Source organism: Dermacentor silvarum, unplaced genomic scaffold (genome assembly GCF_013339745.2).
Source record: "Dermacentor silvarum isolate Dsil-2018 unplaced genomic scaffold, BIME_Dsil_1.4 Seq312, whole genome shotgun sequence".
Classification (NCBI taxonomy): domain Eukaryota; kingdom Metazoa; phylum Arthropoda; class Arachnida; order Ixodida; family Ixodidae; genus Dermacentor; species Dermacentor silvarum.
Window position 1 is genome coordinate 1 of NW_023606031.1, and position 25,737 is coordinate 25,737.

Genomic DNA, 25,737 nt, shown 5'->3' on the forward strand with positions numbered 1-25,737 from the left:
TTCATCATAGGGGAGACGCTTGCTCGGACTTTTACGGTAGGCTCGGATGTTCTGCAAGCTGCAAGCCATTTTTGAATGTAATAGCGTCTGTGTATTAATGACAGTCCCAACGCAGAGGCCGGAGGGGAAGGGCCGAAAACCACGAGGTGCCGGAGCGCCAAGTGGCGTGCAAGAAGAAACAGGCGGATTTGAAACGTTGGTGACTGGTGATGAAACAAGAGCACAGTCTGTTTCGGAACCGAAACTCGAAACAATAGCCTGCTTGGTCGACTAGTTGCCAACATAAGATGATGGGCCGTTTAAATGGCACATTGTAACTGGCCACGCGGTTGGGCACATTCACGCACGATTTGCAGTAGTAGTACGCTGATGGCAGTGCGGCGCATATCCAATTCATACAGGCTGGTTTTGCTTCCAAGCTGTGTCCATTTCAACCTCATTCTGAATAAATGTGCTAGAAGCACTCGCACATGGCGAAGCGCGCTACGGTCTAGCGCCTGAGTGAGGCGGGCTTTTACGGTTAGCGTTGCAGTCATTACAGGGACAGGCATATTTCACTTAAAATTATTGAAAAAAAGATTTCACACTTACCGCTGCACTGTTCTTGCTCAAATTTCCCAGAAAGATTGCATTTTGGAGTTTACGTCATTCATTGTAGCACTTGGCACAGTTAATTGCGTGGTCTTAAGAAAAAAATGCAAAGTAGCCTTCGTTTGTGGGAATGCAAGCCGTTGTCGGGACGGAGCTAGCATAAAGTTGCGTCGCTGCCTGCTGGCAGCTGCGGAAAGCAGCCATTCAAGTAGAGTTTCTGCCTGTTCCAGAGTAGCGGGAAGCGTGTGGAAACACTCCTTAAACAGCTACTTTCTGCTGCCGCCGGCAGGTGGAGAAACAAGTTTGTGCTTGCTCCATCTTGGCAGCAGCTTGCATCCCCATAAACGAAAGAAAGTTTGCCTGGTCTTTTAAGAAAAAAATGCAAACGGGACCAAGTGTTACATTGAATGACGTAGACTCCAAAAGGCTATCTTTCTGTGAAATTTGAGCAAGCACAGTGCAGCGGTAAGCGCAAAAGCTTTTTTAGAAAATTTTAGGGGAAATATGCATGTCCCGGCATATCAAGGAATATTTCTCAGCACGAACGTCTTCTGACATTCATGTGCAAAAATGTAATTAAACTTGTGCATTCAACACGGCCTTGGTGACGCAAATGGGTAAATTCCCTCTTACCACGATCTCAAGAAACTGTCTAAAACGTGTGGAGATTTCAGATTAGCTTCGGTCAGGCATATTTTGGGTTTTGAATTATTGATATATGAAACTTACTTCACAATCCCCTTCGTGTTTGATACATCCAGGATTGCCTGTGTATACGTAGTGCATCATGTGTGGTAAGCAGAACTTGTAAAACAATACATGACTCTATGTACCATTAACTTCATATGTTGCACCCATAATATATGATTTACCGTAAAAACCCGCGTATAATACGAGGTTTTTTTCTAAATTTTACCATGTAAAATTTCTGCCTCATATTATATGCGGATCCCAAAGTTTTCAGCGTAAAATTTACAGTTTCGGGTTCGTTTTTGCTCACTGCTATCACCATCAAGACTCGTAGCGGAGTATGCGTCATCTTGCGGTGGCGTCGGTAGGCTGCTGCTGCTTTCAACGGACGCCATTTTGACCACGCTAAGAATCGGCACGTTCGCTAGTCTATCTCGCACGATGTCGGGACCGCGAAAGTAGTACCCAGCTGCCTTTAAAAGGAAAGTTATTTCAGCTGCCGAGGCCATTGGAAATTGCGCCGCAGGGCGGCACTTCGGCGTCACCGGGGGCAGCGTTCACGGCAGCGTTCACGGCTGCAGTAAAGATCCATAGACCACTCAGCACATCCTAATGGAATGCGACGGGATCCACCCAGCGAGAACCGTAGGTAACGTGCAACTGCCAGAAGCGCTTGGGTTTAAAGTGGAAGGAAACATAAACAGATCAGCCGTAGAGATCAGCAAGAGGCGATTAGAGTACTGGTGGAAAAAAAAGCAGGGAAAAGATGGATACGACCTGATCTCTTAAAATCATAGGCAGCGGTACAAGGTAAATTTTTGAAAAAGAAAAATAATGAGAGGTATACAAAAATGATAAAGAACATGTATAGTATACCTGATTAAATCAAGCAGGCTAGGTGACTATTTGTCGCCGCCCCGTTTCAAAGGGGATGCCAATAAATCATCATCATCATCATGACATCCCAGTTGCAAAGTTGCAAGGGCGGCAGATAAGCGCATTTGGCCTTGGCAACGCCCTCGCTTCGGTGGCTCCCCTCGCCATCCCTCTCAACTCCCTCGTAGCTCCCCCTCCTTCGACTGGCTCCGCGCGCGCCTGCCGCCGCTCCCGTCGGCGCGGCGCCAACTTAGCCCTTTCCCTGAAGTTTCGTTTTCTGCCGTTGTCGGGAAGTTGGCCGAGACGTCGGCTCGTACAAGCGTGTTCCGGCACGACGGTGAAACGGTGACCTTGCTATTTGAGAGTGAAATTGCCGCTGCGCTTTTTTTTTTTTCCGTTTTCTTTTTCTCCGCGTGGCGTTGAGGGGTCTGTCCTAAGCTTTTGCTCTGTGGCGGTTTCGGAGCAATGCCGGTCGGAGGCGCCGCCGCGTGATTTGGAGCGCTGCTGAGGGCATTGTCAGTGCGCCGTATGTTTGAATTAACCGTCGCAAATGCTTTCGCGTTCGAATTACCGGGTGTTTTCGCCCATAGCAATACACATGACTTTGACGGGACCACAGCGTCAGTTCGAATTAAGCATGTTCGAGTTAACGAGATTAGATTCTCAATGCTTTCTGTGGGTTTTCCTCGCTCGCATTATATGCGGGTGAAAACTTTTTTCTTCGTTATTGCTATCCCCAAATAACACCTCGTATTATATGCGGGTCCGTATTATACGCAGGTTTTTACGGTAAGCGTTGGGCATACCATGCTGTAGGTGTAACCAAACTTGTTCACTACGAAATGCATGCAGTGATAAGTTTCTGCAACAGCACTTGCTGCAAGGCTTGCACAGCGCTTTGTACATTCACAACCTAAGCATTGTGTTTCACAGATTGGAAGCAGTGGGATATATGAAAACATTGCTTTAATAAACATAATAAGAACTCCATATGTTATGAGCTCTAATACAGTCAAACCTCGACATAATGAACCTCAATTTAATGAAATTCGGGATGTAACACACTGTTTTCATTTACCGATCTTAGTTCCTTTGAAAACCGTGTATATTTTTGAATAATTTTTTTGCAATTTAACTTGTTCTTTCGTGACATGGTTTCAATTAACAAAATTGTTGGCCATTTAAAGCATGTACTTGGAGCCTGCATGGCTCGTAAATCTAGCAAAAAACAAAATATGTCGGCCTAGGCATAAAGGTATTTGCAAGCGTCCTTCCGCATGAAAAGTTTGAGCTGCAAGAACACTATCGAGGATCCAGGAGGCGGTATGCAGGAAACACCACTGCACCATTTGTTGCGTTGATGAAGAACTTGCAGAGGCTGCGGGGCGCACGGCAGCTCCGAGAAACGCAAGAGCTGACGATTCCTTCAGTGCAGGAGCGGTGAGCACGCTTGCAGTAACGTGATCAAGCACTCGCTAGGGAGGGTACGCGAGCCTATCTGACTTTTCCCACTGATGCGCATATCTCCTCTACCCTGCCGTGCTTGGCAATCCATATGTGGGCCATGCGCTGTATCTTGGAGGTAATCTGCAGCAAGTGCACAGGGCAATTGGAAGTGGCTGGTGCCTCGATGTGCACTATGCTCTTGCGTATCTAGTGTTGGCGGATGTGTACTAATCTCAAGTTTCTGAGATAAGACACGGTGTGAAGGGTTCGCTTGCATTGCGACAGCGAGTGTTCGTGGTCATCAAGTGAGATCTCGTCATGTTTACCTGAGCGCACGTGACACGGATAAAACTATGAAGCATACTTAGCGTAGTTGTCTCTTTGCTGTCGCTGCATGAATGCTCCGCCTTTCTGGCGAAAAAACAACATTTCTTTTTCTGAGGCCGAATGTTTGTATATTTTTATCCTTTTGTTTTTAATTTCGGGGTGCCATCTGATGACGGCTGTGGTAACTAAGTGCGGTCAGCCATGGCGTCCAAGATCTATGGCGCCGCGCGATGCAACACACGCAAATCTCGGACACCGTGCACCACGCCGATGCATTACGTACAGCGCAATCTGCCCCGCATGCGCTGGCGCTCATAACCATGCTATTTTGGCACGACCGTGCGATTTGATTACTGACAAGATACTATCCACTAGGAATGTTCTAGGAAATTGGGATATTATTTTTATGGCTGCAACTTTAAAACCTTGCATTAACAAAATTTGCAATTTAACAAAGTTTTTTGCTGCTAGCACAACTTCGTTATATTGAGGTTTGACTATACAAGACAATTGGTGCAAATCAGTTTACCATGAAATGGGCAGATCGATGCATTTAAGTATGTACTGGTTGCTAAGCTCCTGCAGCAGTGCCAGCTAAGTATCAGAATACAGAACTATGTTTTCTTGCATTCGCCCCCCCCCCCTGCCTGATTTTTTTCTTTTTTTAAAAATAAATAATCTGAAAATTGGGTTCTAGCTCTGCACTACACTTGACCTTCAGAATGAGGTGGCTTGTGTGTTATTCCACGCAAAGATACTTTGTACAGACCTTACAACAGACAGGGTCCTTAAAATCATTTAGAAGCATGATGGCTAGATGGCATTCCACATTTTGGTGGGGCCTTGGATTTAATTATTTGATTGGTAGCAGAGAACTTTGCGGAGTAGCCTAATTCCGTATTAAATTACTGCTTATCGCCATCGTTTTCTTTTGCTCGGGAACTCTGTCTGCTGACAATGTGCACTGCTCCCATTGAGAGGGACAGTACCTTTTTTGTTTTGTGAGCAAGAGATTCTCATTGGGCACATTTGCTTGGAGAAAATATAGAGAGGCAAGGCATAGTGGTAACAAAGCTTTATTGATCGATCTTAAGGTGCAATCAAAGAGAGGCAACCTTGCAGGTCAATCTCTCAGCATCACTGAGCATACAGGCATAACTAAGCATGTTGCCGTCACTCTTCAGGCCACTTAAGTTTGAGCGTTTGGGACTTTTGTAAAAGTAAAGTTTGCCTGTAGGTGATTGATGGCTGGTTCAGCCTAGTTTGGAAAATAAAAAATTTGTTTTGAGAATCGGAGCCAGACAAGTACATTTGTCAGCTGGCACATGTGCTGCTGAGCACATGTGCCAGAATGTGTCTCCACTTGTTGCCAAGTTGCATGACTGTCAAAAACAAGCTGTACTGGAAAAATTAAGGTGAAGTTTCTGCATACTTGCCATACCAAGAAGGTACTTGGAAATAACTTTTTAACTTTTAGAATATGGCTGGACAAAATGCCGGACATAAGATGCAGTAATGATCACTTCTTGTTAGTAAACTTGCAAAGAGCACAATAATTGTGTCTGACCTGCTTGTGTGGTGACGATTCAGGTGTTCTACTGACTTAAGTATGTGTTGAGGCTGTGGCTGCACTTTGCTTATCTGCAAGAAATGTTTTGTTGATTTCTAATAGCATCAGTGCGTATTACCTAGTAAGCTGAGCCCCTGTGAATTGTTTCTGCAGTATCGTAACTGCAGTAATGAGAGTCAGTTTGCACAGCTTGTTCACCACTTTAAAGGGCCCCCCCAGAACACATTATAACATGGTAAATAATCTTCCATATTTGCAAGGCAATGCTGCCCTTCACATCTAAGCAAAATGTTATCATTAAACGTCCAACTAAAACAGCGACTTTGCTTGAAAAGGTGCCTGCTGTTTTCTTTCATCATTTTTAAAACCCTCTCTTCTTGTTTTTCCTTTACGCTTACGTAATGGTAAACATGGTGCCTACTGCACAGATTTTGTTAGCTAAACATTACGACTAAGCAGTGACATCGGCAATAGTTGAGAAATGTTATCGTTGATGGGGTGGTGGTTCCATCTTGTGGCAGATATTGACACCACTCTGCCAATATAATGGTCTCCTAGATGGGGAGCTCAAGGAAGGGTCCTAGCCATACGATCTGTAAGTCATGTCAGTACAAAAGCTTTGGTGCAATTGTTTCACATCAGCAACATTTGATTGCCAGTAGCTCTGTTACTACAAGGCATAGTGAAAGCAACCTTTTCTTGGAAAATGTTAGTGAGGGGATGTCCTTGAGTATCAGACGCATTCCATGCCTTTTCAGAAAATTGCCACAGGGCCCCTTTAAAGCCAACTGCAGTTGCATGCATAGTATCTACAGCCCTCACAACTGTTAATGAATAGCACTCAGTTGATTGTGTGGCCTTTTGTTTAGAGCAACATCTCATGGTAACTCTACCATGATTGACAAATAACTCACTTTAAACTGCATTAGCTGGCTCTGGCAGATCATTTGTAAGCAGCGTTATGTTTCTAATGGTGACTGTATTGCCAATAAAGTCCAAGTGGCATGCTGAAGTGTTGTGTTACAAACAGCTGTGCGACCTGTATGTCCTCATATACCATATAATTTGATTTCCCGAACTGGAACGGTGAATTTGGTGTGCAGAATTGCAAGCCTAGCACAACTACACTTTCTGCTACGAAAGGACGAGCTGAGTACAGAACGTTTGTGTCTTTCTACTCGAAAGTATACGCTTGATAGAGCTGCCATGGTCTTGAGGCAAACACAAGTGAAAGACACAAGCATTTTTCCATGTCATTTATACTTTTTGTGTGCAGTGGTGGGTGTGCGTTGTTATTTGTTTTTATTTCTTTCCGTACATGTTTTATGAGATGTTGGCATTGCAGATATGCTGTGGGTTGTCTCAAAAGAGAAAGCTGTATTTCGAGTCCCGATTAACCTAACCTACTAACCTATAGAATCATGCCGAGCACAAGTGCCTTTCAGCACCTCAGCATAGCAGTAGTTGCATAATGAGTCGGCGGTTGTTCCTGCCTGTGGTATACTTGCAGCGTCATGAATATACTAGTATTGGTTTCCCATCAGTGTGCTTGTCACCACCTGCACAATAATTGTTTCCTGGATTCCTTCACGGTGGCTGCATTTCTGGTGAGGCATAGTTGCAACATGTAGTGGTGTGCTAAACTGAGTGAAATTACATTCTCTTGCGACCCCAGGCAGTTACCATTGCCTGCAGTGGATTTGCCTTCTCGGTGCATTTTGAAACACATTGTTGCAGTACGCAGAGCCCTTGCAATTAGTGCCATAGTTTTTTACCATGTAATCCTTTTTTCCATTTAGTGTGCAAAAATGAGCATGTAGTGAAGCGTGTCATCTGTCCTCTATACATGCAACCATTCCTCGTGTGCATGATGGCTTTGAGGCAGCTGTATACAAGTCACTATTTCTGATCTTGAGCTGGCATAATACACAGGGCTTAACCCGAATTCAGCATCAGATTGAGTGAGATGTTCACTTAACACACAGCCTCGAGGGTGCTTTTCGTAAATGCAGTGGCTTTAATATTCGGACCAGCAGTGCTTTGAAAATTCTTTCATGCATACCGCTGGAACTCTTAGGCACAGCCCTGTTGCATCTTTCATTTTTTACTTTTTGTGCTATGGCACATTCGCCTCTACTGTTTGCCTGCCTTTTATTGGGTTCAAATATGGAACGGAACAGTTAAGCCAGCAGACAGGTGTTTTTGCTTGTCTATGGAGTCACCCTGCCACTGTTGTCTACCCTGTCCCCTTTGCCATTTCTACGTGCACCGGTCTACTTGAGTGACTGAATTTCCTTAAAGTTTTTTTTTTTTTTTTCGCAGGCCATAGTTTTTGTGCACAAGGGCAGGTTAAAGGAGGCACTGGTGCCAAATGTGTTATGTAAAACAGAATGAAAAATCAGACCTCTGTGCAATGTATGCACACCATTTATCTAGCAGTGAATACCTTTAATTTTTTTAAATTTTACCTGAATGCAGAACAGTGGTAATAATGTTGCGTTTCACTCTACTAGATAATTTTAATAAATTTAGGTTTTCGTTTTATGTGTCTGCCACTGAGTGTAATTAATGGTGAAGATAGGCCTGTCATACATTTCGGAAAAGATGCTAAATTTTTGTGACTGTCCATGTTCAGAAAGCAGAGAGAGCCAGATTCTCCATGCTCCCGTCTGTCGCACTTAAAAAAAAAGTCATTTCACTGTCTCATCGGTTGTGCACGTAGCTGCAAGCTCATGAAGAGCAGGGTGAGCTGTGTTTTTCACTATTGGCTTTGCTCTGAAAATTAATGTCCTAATTAAGCTATCGTTCTATGAAAAACACTCACGTGAACTTTAGCACTATCAGTGCCAGCGACGAAGTGGCTGAATGTGCCGTCACAGTGAGTCAGGTTGCATTACAAGGTTTGTGGCCCAAAGCAACGAGTTGCATATGAGAGACCCTGGTGAGGGGCTGCAGATTAATTTCAGCCACCTAGTTTTTTGTGACGTGCGTGCACACACGTTATTGCACACTGCCTCCATCAGAATGCGGCCACCGCAGTTGGGAATAAAACCCGTGACCTTGTGTTGTTTGTGTTGAGCTCAGCTGTATATTTTAAGGAATTGCAGACACTGTTTGAGATGTGACATCATGCAACCTTTAACACTGCGCATGTGCCGTTAACATGCACCATAGGCCGCATTTCTGTGATGATGCAACACTTAGGGACATAAGTGGGATAGGAAAAGCTTGAATTTGCCGAGTACAGACTTGTCCATGCTGTTCACAGGAACACGGCTATTTGCCTTCACCAAAGTATTTTGTACCACGTACATGTGTACTAGGTTATAGAATATGCATTGACATTAACAGTGTCTTCATTGTTAGAACAATTAATGTTTGTCTGTTAAACTGAGTGTTATGATTGTTTTGTCTTTTGGCGTGAACACAGATGTTTGATAAGTCACTCAGCCTATCCATTGGCTGCAATTCTATGAATTCTGAAGTTTTATTCTATGTACGTTATGTGAAGTTAACTTAAAGGATTGCTTTTGTTTTAGTGTAATGGTTGTTATAATTAGAACTAATTGAAACCGCTTGACACATCCCCTTCTACGCTCAATGCAGAAAAAATTGCGCAATGAGCTGTATATTTTTGTGCCGACTGACCCAATGGATGGAAGCAAACACTGCCACGTTCACGCCTGGGGACATCTGGGTAGTGTGCCTAATGTTTTACTTTTGCCAAGGTGCCATGATTTGTAGTTGCCATTGTGCATGTAGCTTCGTGTATTTATTGCACAGCTGCTGTGGGTGAGTGTGATGGTACCGTGTACATACTGTGTATATACATACCCGTACAAGTCTTGCATTACCCTCATCCTGGAGCCTGCATTTTTTTCAGAGGCTGAATAAAGACTTATTTTCCTAGAACTATCGCTTGCTTTTCATATCAGCTGTCCTGTTAATTGGTTGTTGCAGTCGAAGCAGAAATGGTGCAGCACACACATCTGCACTTACCTGTCTACACTGAGCCTCTCGTGAATCAAGCTACTTTGATCAGGTTTAGAAAAATCAGGTTTGTTGCAAGGTGCGGTAAATTCCTCACTGGCGTAACCTATTTCTCGCCACCCGTACACTTCCTCCTCCCTTTTCCTTCTCCTGTACACTCCACTGCTGATGTGCGGGGTAGGCAGGGACAAATGGTGCCGCTCCGCCAATGCGCTGCGCATGACGTGACGGCTCTCGAGTTGCCACCGCTTTGCGTACGGGGGCAGCAGGGGTAGTCTGGGCTTAAAGTCCCTTGATGTAGGAAAGTACCGCCACTCTTTGTACTTTGCCGCCGGCGCGCGACCTCCTCGCCTCCTCCTCGCCCCTCGCGAGTCCCCTCCACGACAGACGGCCTTGGGCGCGTTTTCTGGCACGATGATTGGTCTCCCTGCCGTTGCGCTTGGAAACGAGCGGAGCTTGCATTTTGCTTGTGTTTTGCTTTTTCGTTTGCGCCATTTTGCGCCTGAGCTCGGCTGGCTCGGCGTATAGAGAACGTCGTGCGCTAACATTGCACGCTGTTTCGAGCACTGTCTGCTGGCACTATGCCGAGCTGCTGCGCATATAACAGCAGCAAGAAGCGTGGTGATGGCTATGCAGTTTTTACGATACTGCAAGGAAAGCGTGATGGCTTGCGCAAGAAGCAGTGGCTGCACAACATTGGCCGGAAGAACTTTGTCCCGACAAGGAACAGTGTTGTTTGTGAGGTAAGGCGCCTTTCTTATTGCTCGTATCAAAGCATCCCCTAATGCTGCATTTTTTCAATTCTTCTGGCCTGCTCATTCGCGTTTTTTGCTGCGGCAATTTGTATGTTGCATAAACATGGGGTTCTCCTCAGAATGCTGAATATTCTGCTGGGACTCCATCACCTCGCACGTCGTCAACTCTTATTCAATCGGAAATGCAGCACTATAGATTCTGCTTTCCACTGAACAGATATACCCGAAGATACAGCCTCTCGATCGCACTTTTTGTGATTGTTAGGATCCGTTGCTTGTTTTACTGAAAATCTAAATAGCAGCTTGTAGAGGAGCTATTTACAGCTTACTTCAATGTGTGTGTCAGTCACAAATACAATGAATGCAGGGCCCCAAAAAAATAGTGGCAAGTATACCCGTGGTATTGTAGGTGATGAGCGCCTGCTAGTCCACATTTTAAGGCGAGACCCTTAGTTGGATATGTTTCAAGGTGAGCGTTTGAGGTACAGAAAGTAACGTGACCTAATGAAGGCCAGAAGCGAGTCAAATCATGTCCAGCCGTGTATAATAAATTATTAATGATTAGCAAACTAAATTCATGACTGATTAACGATTATATTAAGGTGTTTAAAGTTGATTGAGGGGGATTAAGGTAAAATAAGGAGGGCTAGGGTCGATTAAGGAGGATTAAGCTGGATTAGGGTGGTTTAGGTTGGATCAAGATATCATAAGGAGGATTAGGGTGGATTAACGTCGATTAACGTGCATGAAGGAAGATTAAGATGGATTAAGGTCGATTAAAGTGTATTAAGGAGGATTAGGGTGGTTTAAGGTTGAATAGTTAGGTTGAAGGATTAAGGACGATTAGGGTGCATAGAGGTGGATTAAGTTCTATCAAGGTGTATTAAGGAGGGTTAGAGTGGGTTAAGGTCGAATAAGGTGCGTGAAGGTGGATTAGTGTGGATTGAGGTGAATTACAGTAGATTTTACAAGACTCGCATTCGAGTCTCTTAGGCGATAGCTAAGGACACCTGGTGATCTTTTTCAGTTCTTGAATTTGCTTAGCAGTCAAGCGTCAGACTCGCTACGCCACTTATACCAGTTAAGCCAGCTTTTTGTGTGGCATATGAAGCCAAGCTCACCAATGTTCACTGCATATATACAGCTATTTTGTAAATGTCACTTGCACTTTTCATCAACTACACTCGGACAGAACTCAAAACTTTTTACTCATTTACCTTCAATCCGGTAAGTGGCAGCGGCCAATAGTAATGATGTTGCGGTTAATGGCATTTCGAAGAAGCTCGTACCAGCCAACTGCGATGTCACGCTAGGGGATTAAGCAGGGCGTCATGACAAACGGTCGATACCCTTGGTTGGAAGACACGCTTTGAAGGGTATTTGCCACTTCGTTCTTGGGCTGTATCCAACTATAGAGCTCTTAAAATTAAGGACTCGATTGAGCATGCGCGCCCAGTATGAAACGAATCTCCTGAGCATTCGCGCATGGCATATTCTTTGCAAATAGTGGCTCGGCTAAAAAGAAAATGTGGAAGCTCTTACACCTGGAGTGTCGTTTTGATCGCAACAGAGCCGCTTTTTGGAAAGGACAAGCTCTTTGCGCAAGAACGAATTGCCCGTCAAATTTGGGCCGCACTGATACTGCTTTACCATGTATTAAACGGTGTAGGTTTGTGCCATGGCGTAATGTTACTGCTGTTGTTTTCTTGGGCATGTCTTTTTCTCAGCTGCCATCCGTACTGCATGGCATATTTGTACACTAGCATTGTTTCTCATTCTGAATATTATATATACTCTTCTACGTTATCTGTATCTTGTCAAATAACGTTTTTTGCACATGCACGAAAATAAAGCGTCTTAGTGACCATTCTTTTTGTTTTTTGTGTGATAAATGTTTTTCTGATGTCTAATCAAAATCACAATTTTAACTATCCTACTACATAATTTAACGGTATGTTGGTGTGAACTATCAAAATACCTTTTCCAGAGGCGTATCGTTTGCCTAAAAATATAGAATGCCTTCTCCCATAGGTATACTGAGTATTTTTTAAGCTTCATTGACACCGACGCCTAAAGAATAATCTGTAAATACCTTTCCTCAGCTTCTGTTATTGTGGGTGATGAGTGGCTGCCGGCACCGTTTCATCGTACTGAAATTGTGCAACCGTCCTACTCAATGCAGAAACCACAGCGCAAAGGCTACTTTGACATTGAGACAAACACATGGACGGACGATGCTCTCGCCAGTAATTCATTATAAGAAGGCACACTGAATATAATACCTGCGGTGCACATGCGTGCACATACAAGAAAAGACTGCCAAACATAGAGCGATCTGCCACAAGCAATACTAGATCAGATGCAAAAAGTAAAGCAGCGTATCATGTGGCAGAAAAAATAACTGGAGTATAGAACTCGCCTCAAAGCTCCTTTTACATCAGTGTGTGTCATTCATACGGCTTTAAGATGAAACCAACCTCATCATAAACGTTGCCTTCAGCATTCTCCATGCTGTTATCACCATTTTTCAAAATATTCTACGCCACTGGAGCGCGCAACTGGCCCAAAATAATGCGCCTCCATCGAATTCTGCGGCCCGTCCGCGGGAGCCCAGGCGCAATAGCGTGCCGTGCGCAGCGCACTCAGCCGGCGGGCGAGGAGAATTGAGGAGGAAAGCGCGCGCGTGGGGGAGATTGTCGCTACTTTCAAGATTAAGGGGCTTTATCTGGGCTCATTTCACTGCTCCACCGTACTTGAAAGTACGTATAGCCAGCGGACGTCACGAGCTTTCAAGCTGTATTTTTAGTCTCCAACTTTTCAGAAAGAGTTTGGCATCATAGTGCCGTACACCCGAGAGGTCTTCAATAACACTCAATAGTTACCGTAGCTGTAAATGGGCTTTTTGCGCAGATTTACGCTTGCAGTGTGACTTCAGACACGTCGTTTAATACTTGTTTATTTGATTATTTTATTTCTTTATTTCGCTAGTGTGGGCATCGAGGTGCTTTCCCGCGCCTCGTCCCCCAGCTCGCGCGTGGCGCTTAGCTCGATCTCTGGGAACGGCCGCCATAACGGCAACATGGCGGACAAGGCTAGCGCGCCGGACCTACTTTCCCGTGCAAACCGTGCTTCTCCCCCCGGGATTGGACTTGCCCCGCGAGAACATATCACCGGGGCGCGCCCTGATTGGCCTCCTGAGCGGCGGCCCCCGGGCACCCTCTCCACCTGAGCTCTCGTCCGCTGAGCGCTTCCTCGCCGCGGCAGATGCTCACAGGCCCACAACAAGGTGGCTACATGAGACCTTTGTTCTCGCGCCTCCTCGTTCTCGCACTTGGCGGACTGCTACTCGCTTACCCTAGCGCAGCGGTCACGCGTACTCGATCGGTCTTGCGGTGAGCCTTGGCCCGTAAATGCCGTGACTGTCGCACTGTACTGTATCTTAGATGATTAAACCCGTATTTGTTGGCGATCTGACTCTGGAGCCTTCTCTGCGCCGTGTCGGAGAGTCAACGAACCCTGCCGTAGTGCCTTTGTGCGTTAAGGAGTGGAGGAGCGTCGTGCCCTTTCCTGACCGTCGCTCGTAGGGTATGGGCCCGAAGGCCAAAAGGCGGATCGTGTCGAAAAAGTCGTCGTTCGCTGCATCCGCACGAGCGGATTGCACGCGCACTCCGATTGGACGACGCGGTCTGTTGACAGCTGGCAACCATTCGGCGGAGCAAAGTGTTCAAGGTTGGCAACTACCTTTGACAGCAGACGACACTGGCTTTTTTTTGCAGATGTGACTTCAAGTTTCCGCGTCACAGTGAAAATGCGACTTTAGGCTGTACATTCTGTTCTGCATCCGCATGTGTTGCATTGGCGCCGTCATCGTTGTTCGAAACACTGCACAATCATCATATCTGCGCCACCTTTTAAATATGTATTTGCAATCGCATCATGTCGCAACAGGGGACGTATTCTCGCACTATCACTTTCAGTGCACGCTGCCTTGGCTGGTTGAGCAAAACCTCTAGAATCATCCAACGTGCCGCGTTCTACGTTACGCTAAAGCGATAGTATCGCCGAGCGATTCGACCAAAATCCCCGTGTTCGGTGCGATGGCGCTATTTCTGTAGTGCTAGTGACAGTTTGCGAGAAAACAGAACACACGCACAACTGTCGCGGAATACAGCTGCGTAGTCGACACGACACCCCTCTTTACTATTCAGCACGCGTCTGAGGCTCCGAGTACACCTTGCTGATATTGACACGTGTACGTGTTTACCTTTCACCGGTGACCGCTTTTCACCGACTACCAAATGTTAAACGTTATAGCTAGGCGCAGGACGCGCCTGCATGTTTCCGAAGTTTCTCGAACGTTATCGATGCTTCTATCCGTTGTCTGTTGTCACCGACGCTTACGTAATGTGATTGCATGATGGACGCGAATTGTCTAGAACTTCCTGGAAGACAATCGGGCACCAGGGAATAATCTGGAACCTTCGATGACTCATGCGTAAAAGCTGACGCGTTTCGCCGCTGATCAGATTTTCGACGATCGCCGAGTGTGTTCGCCGCTATCGTTGTGCTTCGAGTGTAAATACTTGCGTTTGTGGGCACAGGTTCGCCCAATAAAGAATCAGTTTCGTTCTTGTTCATGCTTTTTCTTTTTTTTCACTCTGCCAATTTTAAGAGTGCTTAAAAAGCACTTGGATGCATGAAATGCCTTTTTCTTCCTTTCTTTTTTTTTGCATATATAAAACCACCGAAGACGAAGCGCGGCATAAAACGTGCCTCTCAGAAATTGAATACTTGCTGCTTGTAAGCTTTCCAAACAAAATAAAACCTTAGATGGGCTCAGTCATGGATGAAGTTCTCACAGTGTGTAAAAAGGTTGTGCATAAGTGCTTAACTTGACGCAGCAAGGAATTGAAGGTTAAGCAGCAAGTGTACAATTCATTACGACAGGCATAAAAGCAATATGTAGTCTGTTTCACACTTAGGGGAAAAACGGGCGCTCCAAGTTTTCCCTTAAGTGTGAAACAGACTGTACGTATAGTGGTCACCTTATGCAGACACATACTCATGAGATGTTTTCAAGCAGAATATTTATTTGAAAGCTAATAGTAATTTATATTGCTGATAAGACAACTTATTTCGAGTGAAGTCAAATAATTACATTCTTTCTTGTCAGCCTGGGTGGCCAATCTGTTGCCCCTTTACTACTTAGAGAGAGAGAGAGAAAGCTCCTTATTGAAAATTCAGAGTGTTCAGCAAGCATATTTTTGCCTACATGCTACTCTGCAGCGAATGGGACGAAGAAGTAAGGCCCTAGAAAAGGGTAAGCAGAAGAAAAATGAAAAAAAAGCAAGAAAACATGCAGCTCGTGTCATGTTAGCAGTAGAGTAAGTGTTCGAGGTGATGAAGGTAGACGGCCAATGCAAAAGAAAATAAGATCACAGTCCTGATGAGACTATGCATGAGTCCTAGTATAGACAGCAAACCTCAATACATTAAAGCAATAAGTCCAGGGCTTAGTGCTGTTTTGATGGGCAAAGCCAGGAACCCAACACCCATGTCAATGGGCCTTGGTCGAGCTTTTCCATGTTCATTTTATATCGATGTCGCTCGTCTCTTTAAGCTGGGCACTCCAGCAAGATGTGCTCTAGAGATTGCACGGTGCCACATGTAGTTGTCACAACATGGGTTTGTGGACTGGCCATTGCAAAAAAGATTGTTCATGTATGCAACATTCAGTTGAAGCCGGTGAAACAAGGTCTCCAGATGCCGTGGTAGACATTGTGGTAGCCTTGATTGGAGTGCTGTGTTGATGTAGAACAAAAACTTGCAATTACCTGAAGTTGAAGACCATCTTCTATGCCGTTCATTAAGTACATATCGGCTCGCCAAAGCTGAAGCCTCACTTTTTGTGAAAAACACTTTTATAAATTTTATGTGATCATGTCCTTTGCGGGCTAACTCATCCGCCTTTTCATTACCTATTATACTGCACTTATACTAATTCAGCATTTACACAATGTAAAACACATTACCAAAGTGCACAAAAATTAAGCAGTACCATGATAGGCATGCTCCCTCCCTCAGCCATGGCAGCAGACAAAGATGATCGACTTGAGGCTGTTTGATACTGTCAGCATCATACATGCATGTTCTATTTCAATCCCTCTATATATGAAAAATAAGTTCACACAAGATGCACATGATAAGTGAACTATTGTAAGCTCTACTCGGGTTATATTAGTGAGTTGGGCATGAGCTACACGTTGTCTATGTATTTATGCATTAACAACCTAGCTAGCTGATGCACAGCCAGATTTTAGGAAAATGAAAAAATGCATACCATAACAAACAGTTGGCCAGTACCTGTATTTTATTTGACAGCAAACCAAGATTATTAAATGACTTAGCTTCGCAGTGAGCTCAGTAATCACTCGTGGTGTGAAAAGGTATCTGACGTAGTAAGTGGTTTTGTTTTTGTCTTTCTTAATTAGTAGCTGCTTTAACATGCACATGACAATGAATTGAAGCAATTTAACATGCACATGACAATGATATGGTGGAAGACAGGCCCGCACAAAAAGTGAGGAAACATTTATTGCCAATTTTTAGGTTCATAACAAACCAACGAATAGTTATTTTGGTTCAGCTTTGTGAATAATGCGCAACGTGTTCGGCCTAAAAGTGCAAGATTGGTGCGCTCCATTATCTATCTATTCACTATTCAAGTAGCCAAATGAATGGTGCCCCCATGAACACCGTGAAAGAGATCACTGAAATTTGTAGTCAGGAGGCCACAGTGGCTCAGCCTCTACAAAACATAAAATCGTTCCAGAAGAAAACAATACTGGTGAATTGGGTATGCATTCACATGTACTATTCAAATCCGCACATCACAAGTAATCTTTCATTGCTTGCTGCATTGCTCACCATTGTACAGACTTTATTGCAGCGCTGTGTGTTTGTGCAGTAAAATACCTTGACAAATCAAAGCTGTGGCTTTTTAGTACAATGAAAGCAACTTTGCATGTGGCTTAGGTAATATAATGCTCCTACATATGGGTCAGCTTGGTATCAGTCGATTTCTTTACTAGTTGTTCACTATTACGCTTGGAACTATACGGTGCCACCAGGCACGCCAGAACAGCTTGGCTATGCATAAACATCCCTTTCCATCGCACTTAAATTAAGGTGGTGCAGATTTGCTGGCAAAATGTGCTTATCATCATAACTGCCTAGCATTCAAAAATGCGTTTGAAATGTAAGGGTGATTGCTGGTGTGACATTTTACATTTATAGTGCAAAACCACATCACTGAACAGGAAGGACACCACACAAATACTCGTGTTGTGACCTCTCAGTCATAATGCAAGTAGTTTCCCGAGGTTTCCTCTGTGGTTTTTAGCTGTAAACATGTGAAGCAATCTGTAAATTCGAAAGTGTATTAAGTAAACTGAGACACTATGAAATGCACCATAGCACTGCACGACAAGCAATATAACACTCAGATGTACACAATTTTTTGTCACATCAGCTCTTTGTGGTGCATATATATATGCACTATTTGTAGCTGAAAACAAACAGCATGCACTTCACATTTAGAGCTCAAAATGATCAGTGCAAGAGATTTTTAATGCGTCAGACGTTGACACGGTCACTTGTCCATTGCTTTGCACATTGATAGCTGTGTTTGGTGCAACTTGAGTAGCATACATATAATGGACTGCTACATACAACACCCGTTTTTCACTTCTACTTTGACATTCTACCCTCCGACACAGAAGACAAAAGTACAGACTGGAATTTTTCTTCACATCAATATTCAAAAGGCAAGCAGGTTTTCGGCACCATACGTCTCCATTTTTCTCACATGGCACTTATTGCATGTTCTGAATGTGCATACATTGCCGGTGGAATATCATCTAATGTGTTCTTTGTTTGACGTATTTACACCTGTATATTTTTTTACTTACCCATAAATTCTCTCTGCTCTACATGTACAGATACCTCCTTCAGTAGGGGTACGTGTGCAGTGCCTTCATTAGTGCAGTAACCGTTATGAAAGCTGTGAATTCATAACATAGAAAGGCTATTAAATATAAACAAGAAACCAACAGGCAAGAGCATCATGACAAGCCAGATGGTGGCACTATTGTACAGCTTATTTCCCCCTTGTGCTGTCATACGGTTGCAATCCGATAAGCTCACAAAGGTTCGGGTCATTCCCATTTCAAGTGATGAGTGACAGTTGCATAAGTACATCTACATCTGCCTATATCAATGACTTAACTATATGTAGCAGCTTCAGCTGTGTGATTATTGGTGTAGCTGAAGTGATGTATCATACATAGTTTCCGCACACAATCTGATTGGATAAAAGCATGCAGGAATTCGTCTTGGAGCTATTGGTTCAGTGGTAGCTTTCCACTAAATTCACTGTTGGATAGATTTCACTTCATCGAAAGGCCCAAGTGAAAATGAGCCTAGAAGTCATGACACCAAATGCAGTCACCATTTATGATTGAAGAACAACATGTGACAGAACGATGATCAGTGGAATTATCTCACTAGTGTGCAAAGTAGTGCAGCTGTGTTCAGTATTTCAGTGCTCGTATACTAAACACAGAACTTTATACGAGTTGTTTAGACGGCATAATCAACAAGACCCCTCTAATAAGTGATGGCAAAGGATAAATAAAAAGCTGCTGCCTCAGGTACTGTCATTGGCCAAAAATATGCATTCTCACATGCAGCAGATACAGTTCATAAACTGGTTTACATACAGGTAAGAAATGTAACCGCATCACGTGATAAAATTTAAATAAGACCAGCTGAGTACCATATAGAGCATCTTTCATGGGGTCAAGTTGTAGTGACATGTCTTGATATTAGAAGTTGTGCTGTTTTATTCACACGCATGCATGTAAACGCAATGTACGCATACAATTTGTGTTTACGTGTTACTGTGCGCATAAAATGAACAGCACAATTTACACAATCAATACGTAAATACAAATAAGCTTTTTTTACTGGAATAATCACTGTTAGTTTCGCAATGATTTCTCACATGCAGCAACTCAACTGCATGCATACGTTAAGCTGATGTTGCTAATATATGCTGGGCTTGGCTACCATTTCCAAAATATGACAAAATAAAGAAATTTCCATGTGTATGACTAAAATTGATGGTTTGACAATAGCTTATCTGCCTGGGTAGTAAACTTGTGCAAAAAAAAAAAAAATGCAGCACACTGACCAAAACATTGCGGCTAATATAACATAGGGAGCAAATATTCTGCCGGCAGAGTCACTTGGAAAATTTTGCCACCAATTCATTCTCATTGGCTCTCTTCAATGACATATCTAGTGCTGACATCATTGTGAAATTTCTGTTTAGAATATTCTCATGACAGCCAATAGGCACCCTTTTTATTGTGATAGCAGCTTAATTCTCAGGTGCAATGCACTGTGGCCATGAAAATGCTTAAGAATGATGAGGTGAGGCCTCTTTCCATAGTCTGGCAGCGCAGCTGAAGAATGTTCAGTTAATGAGTGGAAGCATGGCCTGTGCAAAATAAAGACCACCGAGATGGCCACTCATAGTGTCCAACATCCTACATCCACGAATAATAGGTAGCAGTACACTTACAGCTAGATGAAAATGCACCGGAAAAACACCTAATGGACATACTTTGCAGGCTCAATCAGTTTAACACACATTGTTTGGTAATGACTGTGGGCAGAACGAACAACAGGATAAAAATATAGCACTTCTTAGTCAGATAATGCTGGTCCCTGTGATAAATAATGTTTGCATTAAACTGAAGGCGTGTGCCAAAACAGGTGACACGAACCAGAGAACGAGATAGGGTGGATGCACACAGTAACGGCAAACTTTCGTTGAGCTTATTCTGCCTGCATTACTAACGTGACCATAGCTAGCCAGTGAGGAAGAACTCTGGGCAAAATTTCGTGCATGCGATTCTGCTGGCTGCTAGCAGAATATATCGCCATACCTGTGTTGTCTTATTTTTTTTTTTACATGCATATTGTTTTTTGTCAGGGAATGTAAATTTGTACTTAATCATAAGGAAGTATCCAGTACTCATTCATACCATATTCATCTACAATACCACTGGTTTCTTCACAGACTCCGCTTAGTCACCAGCAAAAACCAAGCAGTTAGCATTCTTGGGTATGCAAGCCACTTGCATCACAATATTGCCACGCGCCTTCAAAGGGGGCTAACGACGTTTATTTATGAGCAGCTGGGCTCTGGAGAAAATGGCGGCGAGAGCTAACCATCGAGCGGGGCGGTTAGCACGCGCACTTCGTTCTTCTTGCGCCTCTGCGCTTGCCCTATTCCCACTACTACAGGTGACAATATATAAAGCTATTTCCTTCGTGCAATCTAGAAATTCCTGATATTGACAACACTGCCTACATGATACAAATCAAGGCTGCTAGAAATTTGCATTCACAGCATTAGTGCTCAGGCGCATCCACATTTCAGGACAGCACAGTATGTCTTGACGTATGTAACTATTATGATGTTCCCTATATTACCCTCACCGATAGAAGCATCTTCAAAATTGCCGTAACAACTTTTGCAACAAACGACACATGTACGAAGCAGAAAGGCCGGTGTGATAGGGCTTCTCTCTCGGGGTACTACGTAAGAAAACGCGATCGACAACACTTATGCACAGTTCACTTTTTAGCATACGCACATCACATAAAACGAGCACATTTACGCCTAGTACCACTGCGACACATATATATCCCGATTTGTAGCTTGCGAACACTTCGTAACAGCAACAACAGAGCTCGAACTGGCTCGAACGTCACGGTCACCACGGCGCATCGCAGGCGGCAAAACGGCTCACGAGGAATGACAGCGATAACGAGGAAACAAATCTTATCGCTACTGATCTTGTCATCACTTCTAAAGGTTGTAAAGGACTGGCGTCCACCACTTCGCGGCAACAAACTGCATACACAGAACACATACAAGTCGCGTACGCTGTGTGTCGATCGGACACTTTTCACTTCGCCACGTGCGTTCCGAGTACGACACATGTTCAGGGCGTGGCGAAGTGAAAGGTGTCCGATCGGCGCACCCAGCGTACGCGACTTGTATGTGTTCTCTGTATGCGGTTCGTTGCCGCGAAGTGGTGAACGCCAGTCCTTTCCAACCTTTAGAAGTGATGACAAGATCAGTAGCGATAAGATTTGTTGCTTCGGTATCGCTGTCATTCCTCGTGTGCTATACTGCGTGAGCCGTTTTGCCACCTGCGATGCGCCGTGGTGACCGCGACGTTCGAGCTGTGTTGTTGCTGTTACGAAGTGTTCGCAAGATACCAATTGGGATATTCATGTGTCGCAGCTGTACTAGGCGTAAAAGTGCCCGTTTTATGCGATGTGCGTATACTCGGAAGTAGACTGTGCATATGTGTTGCCGATCGCATTTTCTTGTGTAGTACCCCGATAGAGAAGCCCTATCACACCGCCCTTTCAGCTTCGTACATGTGTCGTTTGTTTCAAAAGTTGTTACTGCACTTTTGAAGATGCTTCTATCGGTGAGGGTAATTGAGCGAACATCATAATAGTTACATACGTCAAGACATACTGCGCTGTGCTGAAATGTGGACGCGCCTGAGCACTAATGCTATGAATGTAAATTTCTAGCAGCCTTGATTTTTATCATGTGGGCAGTGTTGTGAAGAGCAGGAATTTCTAGATTGCACGAAGTAAATAGCTTTATATTTTGTGGTGCAAGCGGCTTGCATACCCAAGAATGTTAACTGCTTGGTTTTTCGTGGTGACTAAGCACAGAGTCTGTTTGTGAAGAAACCAGTGGTATTGTAGATGAATATGGTATGGATGAGAACTGGATACTTCCTTATGATTAAGTACAGATTTACGTTTCCTGACAAAAAACAACACGCATGTAAAAAAAATAACAAGACTGAACACAGGTATGGTGATATATTCTGCTAGCAGCTAGCAGAATCTCATGAAAGAAATTCTGTCCAGAGTTCTTCCTCACTGGCTAGCTATGGTCACGTTAGTAATGCAGGCAGAATAAGCTAAACGAAAGTTTGCCGTTACTGTGTGCATCCACCCTATTTCATTCTCTGGTTGTTTTGGCATGAGCCTTCAGTTTAATGCGAACAATATTTATCACACGTACCAGCGTTATCCAACTAAGAAGTGCTATACTTTTTATCCTCATGTTCATTCTGCCCACAGTCATGACCAAATAATGCGCGTTAAACTGACTTGAGCCTGCAAAGTATGTCCATTAGATGTTTTCTGGTGAACTTTCATCTAGCTGTAAGCGTACTGCTATCTATCATTCATGGATGTAGGATGTTGGACGCTATAAGTGGCCATCTTGGTGATGTTTATTTTGCACAGGCCATGGTTCCACTCTTTAACTAAACAGTTTTCAGCTGCGCTGCCAGACTATGGAAAGAGGAGCCTCACCTCATCATTCTTAAGCATTTTCATGGCCACTGTGCCTTGCGCCTGAGAATTAGACTGCTATCACAATAAAAAGGGTGCCTATTGGCTGTCATGAGAATATTCTGAACAGAAATTTTCGCAATTATGTCAGCATTAGTTGTGTGATTGAAGACAGCCAATGAGGACGAACGGGTGGCAAAATTTTCCAAGTGACTCTGCCAGCCGAGTATTTGCTCCCTATGTTATATTAGCCGCAATGTTTTGGTCCATGCGCTGCATTTTTCTTCCACACAAATTTACTACCCAGCCAGATAAGATATTGTCAAACCATCAATTTTAGGGACACTTCTTTATTATTATTATGGACACTTCTTTATATTATCATATTCTGGAAATGGTACCCAAGCCCAGCTTAGATCAGCAACATCAGCTTAACGTATGCACGCAGTTGAGTTGCTGCATGTGAGAAAAGAAGTAATTGTGAAACCAAGTCATTAGTCCAGTAAAAAAACTTACTTGTATTTACGTATTGATTGTGTAAGTTGGGTTGTTCATTTTATGCACACAGTAACACGTAAACACAAATTGTATGCCTACATTGTGTTTACATTCATGTGTGTGAATGAAACAGCACAACTCCTAATATCAATACCTGTCACTACAACTTTACCCCATGAAACATGCTCTATATGGTACTCAGCTGGTCTTATTTAAATTTTTTCATGTGATGCAGTTACATTTCTTACCTGTATGTAAACCAGTTTATGAACTGTATCTGCTGCATGTGAGAATGCATATTTTAGGCCAATGACAGTACCTGACGTAGCAGCTTTTTATTTATTCTTTGCCATCACTTGTTAGAGGGGTCACTTGTTAGAGCTGAGCATCCACCCTTACATTTTAAATGATTTTTGAATGCTAGGCAGTTATGCTGATAAGCACATTCTGCCAGCAAATCTGCACCACCTTAATTTAAGCACGATGGAGAGGGTTGTTTGTGCATAGCCAAGCTGTTCTGGCGTGCCTGCAGGAATACAGCAGTGCCTGGTGGCACCGTATAGTTTAGGCGTAACAGTGAACTAGTAAAGAAATCGACTGATACCAAGCTGACCCATATGTAGGAGCATTATATTACCTAAGCCACATGCAAAGTTGCTTTCATTGTACTAAAAAGCCACAGCTTTGATTTGTCAAGTTATTTTACTGTACACACACACAGTGCTGTAATAAAGTCTGTACGATGGTGAGCAATGCAGCAAGCAATGAAAGATTACTTGTGATGTGCGGATTTGAATAGTACATGTGAATGCATACCCAATTCACCAGTATTCTTTTCTTCTGGAACAATTTTATGTTTGGTGCAGAGGAGCCACTGTGGCCTCCTGACTGCAAATTGCAGTGATCTCTTTCACGGTGCTCATGGGGGTACCATTCATTTGGCTACTTGAATAGTGAATAGATAGATAATGGAGCACACCAATCTTGCAGTTCTATGCAGAACAGCTCGCGCATTATTCACTAAGACGAACCAAAGGAACTATTCGTTGGTTTGTTGTGAAAATAAAAAATGGCGATAAATGTTTCCTCACTTTTTGTGCGGGCCTGTCTTCCGCCATATGAGCCTTCATTTCATTGTCATGTGCATGTTAAAGCAGCTACTAATTAAGAAAGACAAAAACAAAACCACTTGCTACATCAACCTTTTCACACCACGAGCGATCACTGAGCTCACTGTGAAGCTAAGTCACTTAATAATCTTGGTTTGCTGTCGAACAAAATACAGGTACTGGCCAGCTGTTTATGGTATGTATTTTTCCATTTACCTAAAATCTGGTTGTGCATCAGCTAGCTAGGTTGTTGCTACATAAATACATAGATAATGTGTAGCCCATGCCCAACTCACTAAAATAACCTGAGTAGAGCTTACAATAGTTCACTTAATATCTGCATCCTTTGTGAACTTATTTTTCATATATAGAGTGATTGAAATAGAACACACATGTATGATGCTGACAGTTTCAAATGGTCTCAAGTCTATCGTCTTTGTTTGCTGCCATGGCTGAGAGAGGGAGCATGCCTATTATTGTACTGTTTAATTTTTGTTCACTTTGGTAATCTGTTTCACATTGTGTAAATGCTGAAATAGGTATAATTGCAGTATAATAGGTAATGAAAAGGCGGATGAGCTAGCCCGCAAAGCACATGATCACATAAAATTTATAGAAGTGTTTTTCACTAAAAGTGAGGCTTCAGCTATGGCGAAGCGATATGTACTCAATGAACAGTGTAGAAGATGGTCTTCAACTTCAGGCAATTGCAAGTTTTTGTTCAACATCAACACAGAACTCCAATCAAGGCTACCATAATGTCTACCACGGCATCTTTTTCACCGGCTTAGACTGAATGTTGCATACATGAACAATCTTCTTTTTTGCAATGGCCAGAGCACAAATCTATATTGTGACAACTGTCGCACCGTGCAATCTCTAGAGCACATCCTGCTTGAGTGCCCAGCTTATTGAGACGAGCGACATCGATATAAAATGAACATGGAAAAGCTCGACCAAGGCCCCTTGACATTGACATGGATGTTGGGTTCCTGGCCTTGCCCATCAAAACAGCACAAAGCCCTGGACTTATTGCTTTAATATATTGAAGTTTGCTGTCTAAACTCACGCACATCGTCTCATCAAGACTTTCTTTTGCCTTTGCCATCTACCATCATCACCTCAAACACTTACTTTACTGCTAATAACATGACACGAGCTGTATTTTTTTTTAAATTTTTCTTCTGCTTACCCTTTTCTAGGGCCTTACTTCTCCTTCGTCCCATTCGCTGCACAGTAGCATGTAGGCAAAAATATGCTTGCTGAACACTCTGAGTTTTCAATAAAGAGCTTTCTCTCTCTATAAGTAGTAAAGGGGCAACAGATTGGCCACCCAGGCTGACAAGAAAGAATGGAATTATTTGATTTCACTCGAAATAAGTTGTCTTATCAGCAATATAAATTATTATTTGCTTTCAAA

General features: G+C 43.5%; 1 long non-coding RNA gene across 1 annotated transcript; it reads left to right on the plus strand.

Annotated features, from left to right (window-relative positions):
* Positions 1-16: 16 nt before the first annotated feature.
* LOC125941787 (uncharacterized) lies at positions 17-9,412 on the plus strand. The gene is made up of 2 exons (XR_007464606.1): positions 17-1,464; positions 2,952-9,412. It is a non-coding gene; the product is annotated as an uncharacterized LOC125941787 (long non-coding RNA).
* The last annotated feature ends 16,325 nt before the right edge of the window (positions 9,413-25,737 follow it).